The sequence below is a fragment of the Papio anubis genome, chromosome 17 (genome assembly GCF_008728515.1).
Source record: "Papio anubis isolate 15944 chromosome 17, Panubis1.0, whole genome shotgun sequence".
In the NCBI taxonomy this organism is placed as follows: Eukaryota; Metazoa; Chordata; class Mammalia; order Primates; family Cercopithecidae; genus Papio; species Papio anubis.
The window spans coordinates 25,358,018-25,371,249 of record NC_044992.1 but is presented as its reverse complement, the minus strand read 5'-3'; the positions used below and the strand labels follow the sequence as shown (position 1 = coordinate 25,371,249).

Below are 13,232 nucleotides of genomic sequence, written 5' to 3'. Positions count from 1 at the left end.
CCCCAGCCCGAAACAATAAATCTGAAGCAGTAATTAAAAGGAAGTCAGTCTCTTACAGGCAGGCATACTGATGGTTGCAATATATGAAAACTGAAAGAATAGGAAGACTCAGAGATTTAGTTCAGTTCCACTAGATGGCTTGGTATTAAAAACTAGTTGAAGTGATTTCTTGAGCTATGTCCTGAGAGCAGTCTGTTTGGAATTAAAATTGAATTTTTCGTGAAACTACTGAACTCCAGGTTACAAGATGAGCCCAGGAACTCAAACTGCCAGATATTCAGGCAATACCTGGCCTGTCTTAGATTTTAACAAAAAGAAGACAGTTGCCCATTTGGCTGATACCCATGAACCTAGTTGGTTCTAAATACCTTTCCAGTAAGGAATTTGATGTTTAATGTAAATGTGAAAAAGCCAAATTTGCTTGCTACAAACAAGGTTCTTGCAACAAAAGGGAAAAATAACCAACCATTTAAATTAATGGAGTTGCGAGGCACCGTGACTCACGCCTGTAATCCCAGCACTTTGGGAGGCCGAGGCAGGTGAACCACTTGAAGTCAGGAGTTCGAGACCAGCCTGTCCAACATGGTGAAACCTTGTCTCTACTAAAAACACAAAAATTAGGCAGGTGTGGTGGCAGTCGCCTGTAATCCCAGCTACTCGGGAGGCTGAGGCAGGAGAATCACTTAAACCCAGGAGGTGGAGGTTGCGGTGAGCCAAGATCATGCCATTGCACTCCAGCCTGGGTGACAGAGCAAGACTCCATCTCAAAAAAAAAAAAAAAAAGAAAAAATTAATTAATTAATTAATTAATGGAGGAGGCTTTGGGAGGCCCAACTTCCTGTGTGTCATTCTCTAGAGGAATTTGTATTTAATTTTGTTAAGTACAAAATCCATTGTGATGAGAACATTATGTGGGTTATAAATGTTCTTCTTGATAGTGCCCTTGATCCCTGTCAGGATGTGGAATATTGGGAAGAAGTTGAAGCTGAATGTGGAGATGTTTTATTTATTCAGTGTAGTGAGGTGAATTGGTATTGGAAACTTATTGAAGAGTTTTGTGGAGTGGCTTTCATCAAGCTGTTAAAATCAAGGGTTGAAAGCCCTTGTCAATCAATGATATAAACTTAGCCCTTTTAATCAGTTGATTACAATTATTTTCCTTGACCTGAATAATGTTGATCAATAGTACTAGGCTCACAACAGGCACTTGGGAATAAAGTCGATTATACTGGTTTCAAGACAGTTTTTCATTACTGCTCAAGGCTCATGTTTTGTAGAAATAGGTTTTGTTTTACCATTAAAACAGCATGTGGCTCACACATACTGGTATGATGTTTGGATCATGTGATCCAGGCGTACAGTCACAGAGAGCCTAGTAGCCCTGAAGATGCATCTGTTTTAAGCATACTTACTAATTAACATTCACCATTAACAACTCTGAATCCCTGAGAAAGGAAGAGAATTTTATGCTGTTTCATGAAGTGGGAAAATATTTATAAATGTGGTATTTTTACTGTTTATTTGATGTGTTAAAATAATAACAAAAAAATTTTGAAAGTGACTGTTTGTGAAGGAATTAATTCTTAGTTATCCCAACCTATGCATTCTTTCCCTGATGCATTTACAAAATTAAGGTTTCTCTCTGTTATGGTCATATCTTCTTAGGTCAGTGATTCAGAATAGGCGGGCTGGGAGCAGTGGCTCACGCCTTTAATCCCAGCACTTTGGGAGGCTGAAGCGGGTGGATCACCTAAGGCCAAGAGTTCGAGACCAGCCTGGCCAACATGGTGAAACCCCATCTCTACTAGAAATATAAAAATTAGCTGAGCGTGGTGGCAGGGGCCTGTGATCTCAGCTGCTCAGGAGGCTGAGGCAGAAGGATTGCTGGAACCCGGAAGGCAGAGGTTGCAGTGAGCCAAGATCGTGCCACTGCACTCCAGCCCAGACCAACAACAGACAACAGCGAAACTCCGTCTCAAACAAAAAAAAAAGGGGGGGGGGGCAAAGCAGGTGGCTTCTCTCTGCTCTGCAGTATCTGAGGCCTCAGCTGGGAAGACTTAAAGGCTAGGGGTGACTTAAGGGCTGGGGCTGGAATCATTTGAAGGCATGTCCACCGAGGTGACAGACACCTCAGTGGGGAGGACTCAGAGACTGAGACTGCTGACTGGAGAGCCTTATGAGGCCTTTTGGAGATGCTTGGCTTCCTCACAACATGGTGGCCTCAAGGTAGTCAGACTTCTTTATTGTTTTTATTAACTTTTTTTGAGACAGTCTGCTCTGTCACCCAGGCTAGAGTACAGTGGCGTGATCTCAGCTCGGTGCAACCTCTGCCTCCCGGGTTCAAGCAATTCTCGTGCCTCAGCCTCCAGAATGGCTGGGACTATAGGCATGCGCTACTATGCCCAGCTAATTTTTGTATTTTTAATAGCAACAGCCACGTTGGCCAGCTTGGTCTTGAACACCCAGCCTCAGGTGATTCACCCAACGTGCTGGGATTACAGGCATAAGCCACCACGACTGGCTGGTAGTTGGACTTCTTATGAGCTGACTTAGCGCTCAAAACATGAATGTCCCATTGAACAACGCAGAAGCTGCATTGCCTTTTATGAGCAGGCCTCAGAAGTCACACAGCTCCAATTCTGTTGCATTGTATTGGTCAAAAGCCAGTCATACGGTAAGCCTAGATTCAAGGGATGGGGACATAGACCCCTATCTTTCTATGGGAGGAGTGTCAAAAGTTTTGCAAACTTGTTTTAAGTCCTCCACTTTCTACCTGCTGGTTAAAAATTATTTTCGTTACTCTGACTTAAAATGCACTTACCAGTCAAAGCGGGAGGACCACTTGAGGCCTGGAGTTCAAGACCAGTCTGGGCAACACAGGAAGACCTCATTTCTACCAAAAAAAAAAAAAAAGTGTTTTTAATTAATTGGATGTGGTGGCACATGCCTGTAGTCCCAGCTGCTTGGGAGGCTGAGGCAGAGGATTGCTTGAGCCCAGGAGCCCAAGGTCTGAGCCATCATTGCACCACCACACTCCAGCCTGGGCAACAGAGTGAGACCCCGACTCGAAAAAATGAAGTAAAATAAAATAGAATGTGTTTACCCACTCGCAAGATGTCCCAGAAGTCTCATCTCCTTGTAATACCAGGTTTAAGGTCAAGGGCCAGGATTTCATCTAATTCAATCCAGGCGCCGTTCCTTAAGTAGAGTTCCTGCAATCTGAAGACCAACTAAAAGGAAAAGTAATCTGTCCTGCACCCATCAGCAATGGTGATCTAGGGATGGGATACCTCCCCCCGATACTTCTATTCAAAGAGGAGGGGAATGGGGGTCACAAAACACTCACTGACCTTCTGTGTTTGCAACTAAGTAGCTTTCTTAGCTGCTTCCTGTCCACAAAAGGTTGGGGGCAGGGTGCAGAGCCTCTTTGCATTTTGCCATGCCTATGTTGCTTTCAGCCCAGTCCTTTGAAATTTTGGTGGATTCACTGTGTATCAATTTATAACCACTCCATTAGACAAAAATCACATCCACAAATCTCTGCAAAATAAACTCTCCCATACCTTGGGCTCCTCGTGAGCTATTGTGGGACAAGACCCTTAAGATTCAGGAGCCCTGTTGTTTAAGGGATAGAATTTGTAAGGCATGCCCTAAAGATCTTTCTGAGGTTTTAACAAAGGATTTTACAATCCCACTCTGGATTCGATCCATTGCCCTGAAACCATTTCTTAATTTGAGAATCATTTGCCATCTGGAGAAGCTGGGAATAAGAAACAGTTTTATTTTCAAGCCCAGCAATTGCAGGCTTCTTTATATTTCCTCTAATTTTTACATGAGAGCAGAACAGTTCTTTATTAAGGTCCTCTCTCTCCTCTCACGTTTTTTTCATAGACAGCAAGAAGAAGCCAGATGGCACTTTCAGTATTCTGTCTAGAAATCTCCTTATCTAGATCATCACATTGGTTGGGTACTTTTTCTGTTTTCTGCCTTCCCATAGGCAACAGGGTTGTCAAATTTTCTCCTGTTTAACGACCAAGGTCCCCTTTCTCCCCTTTCCTCTGGCTGGGAGTAATCTTTTCCCTGTTTTCCTCAGGCCCTCACTGACCCCTCTTAAAGGCCTGCCATGATTCCCCCAGCAGTCTCTGAGGACCTTTCCAGCTTCCACCCACTTCCCAAAGCCAGTGCCAACTATTTGGGATTATGTTACAGGAGCACCCCACTCCTGTTACAAATTTTTATTCCAATTACTATTGCTGTATAACAATCCATCCCAGACTTAGTGGAATGAAACGACCACTACTTTATTATGTTCTTGGATTCTGTTGGTAAAGAATTTGAAAGAAGCGCTGTGAGGCCAGCATGCCTCTGCTCCACAATGTCTAGGGCCTCCGTTAGGAAGATTCAAAGTTGGGGGTTACTTGATAAGTGAGAGTCGGAATCACTGGAGCCCTCATACACTCACTTGTCTGGCCCCAGGAGTGTGACCAGAGCACCTGCACACGTCCCCTCTGAGAGGTTTGGCTGCCTCACGGCATGGCATCTTAAGACCATCAGCCTGCTTGCGTGAGGACTCTTGGCTCAAGCAATTTGTTGCTTTCAAGAGATACTTGCTTATAAAGGGATAAACTCTCAGTTATGCCACAGCTTCCATTATTTCCATCATGAGCCCACACAGCTGAGCTTCCTAAGTTATAGCTAGTTGAGGAGTAAGGAGGGAACAAGAGGTGGGGAACTGGGAAGGGAGAAGGAGGGAGATTAGGAGAGACAGATGAACAGAACAGAGAAAGGTGAAAAGAAAGTCATCAGGTGTCCCGCAAAAAGCCAGAGCAAACTGTCTTCCAAGTTTCTGAATGGAAAACAGAATGAACAGAATGTTCTCCATCAAAGAGCAGCCAAATCAATGTGTTAATTGAGATCAAAAGAGCATAAACATTATCTCTGCAGTCTAATCAGAGAACAAAAGTTGAATAGGACATCCGAAAAGCCAAGTGTCTATGTCAAAATACAAGCAAACACCTGAAGAAATGAAGTGATCGCTACAATTTCATGAAAGTTCTTTGTGTGTCAGGCATAGCTTTGGATGGGGTGTCGGGGGCAGGGGTGTGGAAGGGCAGGGAGGTGGAGGGAATACCAAGAATGAAGTCTTTTAGAGGTGTATGTAGAGAGCAGTAACCAAAGAAGAGGAGAGATTCTCCAGGAGAGAAGATTGTGGAGCAGCTGCTACTGGGAGGAAGTTTGGAACAAAGATGCTCCAGAGTAAAAAATAAATAAATAAAACTGATTATTATAGTGATGAAATAGCAGTAAATACATTTGAGTGTTTACCGTCTTACTATAAAATGAAGTACTGTTTTATATACCATGGTATACTGTAAAATAAAAACAATACAAATACAAAACTTCATACTTGGCTCAAAAAAGTGAAAGCCACCGAGCCTGACCCCAAGGAGATCATTCCAGTTGGACAAACACACAGATAACACATAAATGTGACCTATTAATAAACTGAGGTATTTCTTTTTTTTTTTTTTTTTTTTTTTTTTTTTTGAGATGGAGTCTTGCTCTGTCGCCCAGGCTGGAGTGCAGTGGCGCTATCTTGGCTCACTGCAACCTCCACCTTCCTGGTTCATGCGATTCTCCTGCCCCAGCCTCCCAAGTAGCTGGGATTACAGGCACACACCACCACGCCCAGCTAATTTTTGTATTTTTAGTAGAGACGGAGTTTCACCATGTTGGCCAGGATGATCTCGATCTCCTGACCTCATGATCTGCCCGCCTTGGCCTCCAAAAGTGCTGGGATTGCAGGCGTGAGCCACTGCGCCCGGCCTATGTTGGAGTATTTCTTACAGTGAACCACCCTTACACTTGTGAATATACTCTCTCTCATGGTCATGGTGTTTATCTTGTTGTATCCAGTTTGTTAATTATTTTGGATTTTGCATCTATTTGTAAGTTACATTGATTTCTGGGTGTGTTTTTGTGTGTGAGGGAGATTCAGCAGGTTATGTTAGCAGGATAAATAAAATGAGTCAGTATGGTTTCTATCTTTTTCCATATTGTAGAGCGTTTAAGTATGATAGAAATTACCTGGGCCTATAACATAACCTGTGCCTAGTAAGAAGTAGGAGAGTGTTTTTCTGATAATATAAAAAAAACTTTTTGCTAGTTATAAATAGAAATTAATTGTTTTATCTTTCTTTAAGTCAATTTTACTAATTTATATTTTCCTATAAAATCATGCATTTCAGGCCTGGTGCAGTGGCTTACACCTGTAATAAACTGGTGTTTGTTACACTAGTAATTAAATTAAAATTTAAAATAAAATTAAAAACAGGTTTATTATACCTGTCATAAACTGGCGGTATTACAGGAGGCTGAGGCGGGAGGATCGCTTGAGCTCAGGAATTCATGACAGCCTGGGCAACACAACAAAACCCTGTCTCTACTAAAAATACAAAAACTAGCCAGGCATGGTGACATGCACCTGTGGTCCCAGCTACATGGGAGGCTGGGTGGGAAGATTGCTTGAGCCTGGGAGATAGAGGCTGCAGTGAGCCGAGATCGTGCCACTGCCCTCCAGCCTGGGCAATACAGCTAGACCCCATCTTAAAAAAAAATTATGCATTTCATTAATATCAAATTACAATTACAAACGTTTTTTCTCTTGTAATTTCTTCTTCTTCTTTCTTCTTCTTCTTTTTTTTTTTTTTTTTTTTTTTTTTGACGGGTCTCACTCTGTCACGCAGCCTGGAATGCAGTGATGTAATCAGCTCACTGTAACCTCAGAGCAATCCTCCTGCCTCAGCCTCCTGAGTAGCTGGGGCTACAGGCACACACCACCACATCCAGCTAATTTTTTTTTAGCCAGGATTTTGCTATGTTGCCCAGGCTGGTCATGAACTCCCGGCCTCAAGTGATCCTCCTGTCTCAGCCTCCCAGAGTGCTGGGATTAGAGGCTTGAGCAACTGTTCCCGGCCTCTTATAATTTCAAAAGTCAACACACCCTTTCTTAAATCCATTTCTCATTCCTAATGTTAAATATTTGTAGTTTTGCTTGTTTTTTCCTTGGTGAGACTCTGCCAAGGGTTTGGTCTGTTCAAAGAACCAGCTCTTTAATTTATTATGTATGTTGTTCTCATTCATAAACTTCTGCTTTTATCTTAATTAATTTTATAAACAGGGTATAGTTAAATTTTGTTTTATACTTAAATCTATATAACCCCTCGCCCTCCAATAAAGGAGTTGTATCCTGTTCACATTTCTTACAGCAACTGGCGAAAAAAACTTTTCTTAAATCTAATCATGTTATTTAAATGCTTTCTGTTTTTTATGCTCCCACGCTATTTCATTCTTTTTTCTGTTGCTGCATTGGTCAAGTTTTATTTATTCTCTTTTTACTAATGGTTAGAACCTTACACGTCCTTTTTCATCTTAATGATTACTGTTAAATATTTGAACTTATCTTTCCTAATTGATATCAAGAATAAAATGGATTTACTTATCTCCTCCTGTGAATTGTGGCAAAAGTAATATGAGTTTTCTTTTTGTTTTTGAGACGGAGTCTCGCTTCAGTGTCCAGGCTGGAGTGCAATGACACAATCTCGGCTCACTGCAACCTCTGCCTCCCAGATTCAAGCGATTTGCCTGCCCCAGCCTCCTGATTAGCTGGGACTATAGGCACCCTCCACCACGACCAGCTAAATTTTGTATTTTTAGTAGAGGCGGGGTTTCACCCTGTTGGCCAGGCCAGTCTCAAACTCCTGACCTCAAGTGATCCTCCCGTCTTGGCCTCCCAAAGTGTTGGAATTACAGGCGTGAGCCACCACACCCAGCCAAGTTTTCTTTTTTAAAAAAGGATATAAACCTGAATTTTATTTTCCTATATAGATAACTTATTTTTGTATGCCTAGATACTTGAAGATTTTTTTCCTTTATTCTACAGGTCTAAAACTTCTCTGGGCTACACAGCCAGAAGATCCTCTAAGTTTGGCTGATACCTGTGGTTCCTTTCTATCTAAAGACTGGGACGTTTTCTTCTATTATTCTTTAATTTTCTGCAGTATCTATTCAGTTACTGTAGTTTATCATATTTGTCTTTTGGAATTATTTCTCTTTCTAATATCGGTCTGTTTGCGCTTAGTTTGTAAATGAGAATTTGGATTAGAGATTTTCTTGTATGGTGAGCTCTGCTCTCCTGTGCTCATTCCATTGCAGAGGAGGAGAGGACATCTGCTCTGACTTCTCAGGCCGGCCTCCTCTTCCAGAACTGCTCAGCTCTTTACCTATCTAGTTGTATTCACTGTTTGGTCCTTCTTAGTAAGGAGAGGCTGGGAGAATTGAAATGGGTTGCAATCAGAGGCTCCGTTTGCCCTGTTCAAATCTTCAAGTCCAAAGAAGGGGAAGGCTTAGAATTATCACAGCATAGAAATCTCATAGATTAGGAGAAATAAGGAAGCAACGGGGGCAGGGGGAGCCTCGATAAGGAGTTTCCCTTTTGTTCAGAGAAACGCATCTATGTGTTATGGCTGCCCAAAGGCAATGAGGTAGTGACCCCGTCCCCAGCTGAGGTGTTTCACACAATACCTTCCATTTCCGTGGTGTTGTAAGGTTTTAAAATTATATTTTCAGTGTAAAGTTTTGCTGACATATTTTCATTTAGAGTGTAAGACACTTGAAGACGGAGGGTTTTTTTGCTTATTTACTTTTTGTACTCCAGAGTTGCTACTATTTGATCCTTACGACAACCCTGCAAGGTAGACAGGGCACCTGATGTTATCCTTATTTTGCAGAAAAGGGGACAGATGCCCCAGTAAATTAAATGAGTCACTCAAGATCACATGGCTGAATTGGGATTAACACCCAGGTCATCCTTAGTACACTAATCCCCACTTACCATCCTTTCTCCCAGATCTCAAGGGGACATTCTGGGTGCTGTTTATCCTGCCTTGGCGACAATAGGGACTTAATCTTTCATTATTTGTGTAGCAGAGCAAGTTAAGTGCTGTTTTCCCTCATTTCTTCTGAGATTGTGACACACCACTAGGCCTGGGCATACACATGAAGAATTCCCACCCACAGCAGATAAAGCCACCCAGACAGTGAGGGAGAGGGAAGGTGAGGGAGAGAAGCCCACCCGCTGAGAAGGGGTGGTGGCCGAGAGCAGAGTCATTGGTTCCTGTCCTCTGGTCCAGGCAGCACCTAGGAAGGGATCCTCTATCCCTGTGGTTTCAGCATTCTTTGCCGAATCTGTCTCTTTTCCCTGAACCCCTGCAGCTAATGCTCCTGGAATAGACTGGCAGAGTTACTGCTGTTACCATTCTCATCTCATTAGGCTTTAATCAAGCTCTCCTGTGAAGTGCTACATCAATTCAATTTTGAATTTCACATATAAAATAATCAAATGAGAGTGAAGCATGATAGACATAAGATTTTTTTTAAATGAAAATGATATTTTTAATTTAATCATATAAAAATCATCTGGATCCAGTACATCTAAGTGGCAGAGAGATTGCTATATTCTCTTACCAATGGCCTCAGAAAAGCCGATGATCCGCATTGGTTGGTGAATGATTTCCAATTTCTTTAATATTTTCCCTTTTCTCCTTTAAGCACTGACCCTGGCATTCTTTAAAATCAACCCAAGAACTCACCTCCTGTGAAAATGTATTCATGGGAATACTTATTTATAGAACCTGTATTCATTTATACATGATACTTGAAAAACCTGGTGTGATGGAAAGAACATGAGTCCCCGTCAGTCTGCAGGTCTGAGTTCTAGTTCCCGGGCCTACAGACAGGCTGAACTCCTTCAGTCTCAATTTCTGTCTGTAAAACATATAGGCATGGAACCAAGTGGCGTTCCAAATCTGTAAACTGTTAAGGTGTTTTTCTTCAGTTATTTGTTACTTATCTCTTCCTCTGATCCAACTGGATTGCGAATCCCCCAAGAACAGGGATCACATTCTCAGCATCTTCCCCACGTCTGTCCCTACCCCAGGCTGCCTGGCTGATAACACCTGTGGTAGCCAGGTGATGGCACTTCGGTACTTTATGCAATAAAAGAACAGACCACAGAATGAGGAAATCACTCTGGCTTCTGCTTTATTGACCAAAGTAGAATATCTAGAGATCAAATCAGCCAGGGTGTGGAATTTTTTAAATTTATAGGCAATGAATATAATTTACTTGCATGGATGGTGGTGTACAGGTCTCTTGAGTCTTAGTATGGGCATAAATTTGTGTAACCACTGCCACAGTCAGGATACAGAGTAGTTCCATACCCCAAAAAACTCCCTTGTATTGGACTCCTCTTAACCCCAAACCCTGGCAACTACTGATCTGTTGTCCATCCTTATCCTTTTATCTTCTAGAGAATGTCATATAAATGGAGTCACGCAGGCTGTAACCTTTCGAGACTGGCTGCTTTCATTCAACCATAATGCCTGTGAGATTTATCTGCGTTGTCACCTGTCAGTACTTTGTATCATTAGTTTGTTCATTGCTGAGTAGCATTCCATTATTTAGATGTGCCACAGTTTGTTTATCCGTGCACACACTGCTGGATATTTGGGTCTTTTCCAGCTTTTATCGATTATTAATAGAGCTGCTATAAACATTCATGTATAAATTTTCATGTGAAGCTAGGTTTTTATTTCTCTTGGATACGTGCCTAGGAGTAAGATTGCTGGCTCATATGGTAATTTTCCATTTAATTTTTTTTGAGTTAACAACCACTGTTTCCACAGTGGCTGTACCATTTTACATTTTCACTAATAATGCATGTGAGTCCCACTTGTTCTGTGTCCTCACCAGCATTTAGTATTATCATTTTTTTGTTGTTGTAGTCTGTTTTGTTATTTTAACCATTCTGATGGGTTTGCAATGGTTCCCATTGCAGTTTTAGTTTGCATTTCCCTAATGGCTACTGATGTTGAGCACCCTTTCATGTACTTATTCAGTCCTATGCCTACTTTGGTGAAATGATTTCAAATCTTTTATCCATCATTTTTTATTGAGTTGTTTACTGTCTTAAGTTTTAAGCGCTCTTTATAGATTCTAAATACAAATCTTTTATCAGATATATCTTTGCAGATATTTTCTACCAGTCTGTGGCTAGTCTTTTCACTCTCCCACCAGTGTCTTCCTTAGAATAAAAGTTTTAAATTTGATGAAGTTCAATTTATCAATTTTTTTGCTTTATGGGATTGTTTTGGTATCATTTCTAAGAAATCTTTGCCAACGCAAGGTCACAAAGATTTTCTTCTATGTTTTCTCCTAAAAGTTTTCTAGTTTTACATTTTGCATTTAGATCTATAGTCCACTCTGAATTGTTTACGAGATGTGAGATTTAGGTAGACTTTTATTTCTGTTTGTATGGGAATGTCCAAATGTTCCAAGTTATCCAGATGCCAACATTATCCTTTCTTCATTGAATTGTCTTTGCACCCTTGTGAAAAAATTATTGGCCATATTCATGTGAGTCTGTTTCTGATCTATGTTTTTTTTTCCTTTCTAAATTATTGTCTTGATTAACATAGCTTTATACTAAGTATTAAAATCAGCGTCTGTGAGCCCTCCAACTTTATTCTTCATTTGCAAGACTGTTATGGCTATTCTAGTTCTTTTGCTTTTCCAAACACATTTTAGAATCTGCTTGTTGATATCTACAAAAAATCTTGCTGGGATTTTGGTTGGGATTTCATTAAATCTATAGATCAATATGGGAAAAATTGGTATCTTAAGAATTTGTGTTTTCTAGTCCCTGAGGATATTATTTCCCTTCATTTATTTAGGTTTTCTTTTATTCCTTTCATCAGCGTTTTAATTTAACTTGTTCAACATTTTGTCGTTTTCAACATGTAGGTCCTACAGATAGATGTTTTGTTAGATTTATATCTAAGTATTTTTGTTTTTGCAGTTGTTATAGATGGTTTTGTTTTTAAATTTTTGTTGCAAATTTTTCATTGCTAATACAGAAATATTTTTGTATGTCAGCCTTGTATCCTTTGACCTTACTAAATGCACTTATTAGTTCTGGGAGCTATTTTGTGGATCCTTGGCATTTTCTAAGTAGGCGATCATGTAATCTGAAAATAGAGACATATGTTTCTTCCTTTTCAATCTGTATGCTTTTTAATTTTTTTTTTTTCTGTGAGACAGAGTCTCGCTCTGTCGCCCAGGCTGACGTGCAGTGACATGATGTCAACTCACTGCAACCTCCGCCTCCCAGGTTCAAGCGATTCTCCTGCCTCAGCCTCCTGAGTAGCTGGGATTACAGGCACCCGGCCACCACGCCTGGCTAATTTTTGTATTTTTAGTAGAGACAGGGTTTCACCATATTGGTCAGGCTGGTCTCAAACTCCTGACCTCAAGTGATCCACCCACCTCAGCCTCCCAAAGTGCTGGGATTACAGGCGTGAGCCACCGCGCCCAGCCACTTTTTAATTTCTTTAACCTGTCTTGCTGCACTGGCTAGGGCTTCCAGTATAATGTTGCATAGCAGCAGTGACAGTGGAAATCCTTTCATTGCTCCCAATCTTAAGGGAAAACATTCAGTGCTTCTCCACCAAGTATGATGTTAGCTGTGGCATGTTGTATATGTCATTTTATCAGGTTAAGTTCCCTTACAATCCTGGTTTGCTGAGAAATTTTTATCATGGATGGATGTTGAATTTTGTCAAGTACTTTTTCTGTGTCACTTGATACAATCATGTGGATTTTCTTTTTTATCCTGTCATTTTATTCTGTCATTACCTTGATTAATTTTTGAATACTGAACTAACCTTGCATTTCTTAAACTCCACTTGGTCATATTGTATTATCGTTTTTATATATTGTTGGATTTAATTTGCTAATATTTTGTTGGCATCCGTTTTTACATCCATGTTGATAAAGGATATCAGTTTGTAGTTTTCTTGTACTGTTGTGTTTATTTTTGATATCAGAATAATGCCACCTTCAAAATGAGTTAGGAAGTATTCCCTTCTCTTCTATTTTCTAGAAGAAATATGGTGAATTGGTATTATTTCTTCTTTAAATGTTTGGTGGAATTCACTAGTGAAATCATCTGGGACTAGAATTTTCTTTTTCAAAATGTTTTTAAATATAAGTCTAATTTCTTCAACAGATATAGAATTATTCAAGTTATTTCTTCTTGGAGAGTTTTACTATTTTGTGGCTCTAGAATAATTATTTGTTGTTGTTTTTGAGACGGAGTCTCACTCTGTCGCTAG

General features: G+C 40.6%; 1 protein-coding gene across 6 annotated transcripts in view; it reads left to right on the top strand.

Annotated features, from left to right (window-relative positions):
• MYO1D (myosin ID) overlaps positions 1 to 13,232 on the top strand; it is a 382,230-nt gene that overhangs the window by 249,897 nt on the left and 119,101 nt on the right. The gene's annotated exons all lie outside the window — the stretch shown is intronic.